The sequence below is a fragment of the Puntigrus tetrazona genome, chromosome 7, assembly GCF_018831695.1.
Source record: "Puntigrus tetrazona isolate hp1 chromosome 7, ASM1883169v1, whole genome shotgun sequence".
Classification (NCBI taxonomy): Eukaryota; Metazoa; Chordata; class Actinopteri; order Cypriniformes; family Cyprinidae; genus Puntigrus; species Puntigrus tetrazona.
Window position 1 is genome coordinate 8,194,739 of NC_056705.1, and position 229 is coordinate 8,194,967.

The following is a 229-nucleotide window of genomic DNA, read 5'->3' on the forward strand; positions in this document are numbered from 1 at the left end:
CAGTGTCACATGATCCTTCAGAAATAATTCTAATATGCTGATTTAAAACAAAATTATTATGAATGATAAAAAAAAGTTGTGCAGCTTAATCTTTTCATAGAAATCATACTTTTCACAGCATTTTCTGATATAATTTTGAATAGAAAAAAAAATTCAATTTAAAGGAATATGTAAAACTATATTAAGTCTCTTTTGATACATTTTTCATAAACAAAATGTTTTGAAAAAA

General features: G+C 21.8%; 1 protein-coding gene across 1 annotated transcript in view; it reads right to left on the bottom strand.

Annotated features, from left to right (window-relative positions):
• LOC122348921 (semaphorin-3B-like) overlaps window positions 1–229 on the bottom strand; it is a 13,693-nt gene that overhangs the window by 2,823 nt on the left and 10,641 nt on the right.